We start from the raw sequence: 290 nt of genomic DNA on the forward strand, positions 1-290 counted from the left end.
ATCCCAGCACTTGGGAGGCAGAGGCAGGCGGATTTCTGAGTTCGAGGCCAGCCTGGTCTACAGAGTGAGTTCTAGGACAGCCAGGACTATACAGAGAAACCCTGTCTCTGAAAAAACAACAACAAAACCCTAGAAGTACCCTTCAGGAGATTTCGCATTACTAAGGCAACGACCCTTTTCGTGCACCCAGGAGAAAACTACAACTCCCCTAATCCTCACGGCTACCCAGCCCCTCCTTAATGGAGGCGGGGCGCGGGCGAGCGCGGAACCGGCTTCCTATTTCCTGCGGC

This window comes from Mus musculus, chromosome 15 (assembly GCF_000001635.26).
Source record: "Mus musculus strain C57BL/6J chromosome 15, GRCm38.p6 C57BL/6J".
Lineage (NCBI taxonomy): Eukaryota > Metazoa > Chordata > Mammalia > Rodentia > Muridae > Mus > Mus musculus.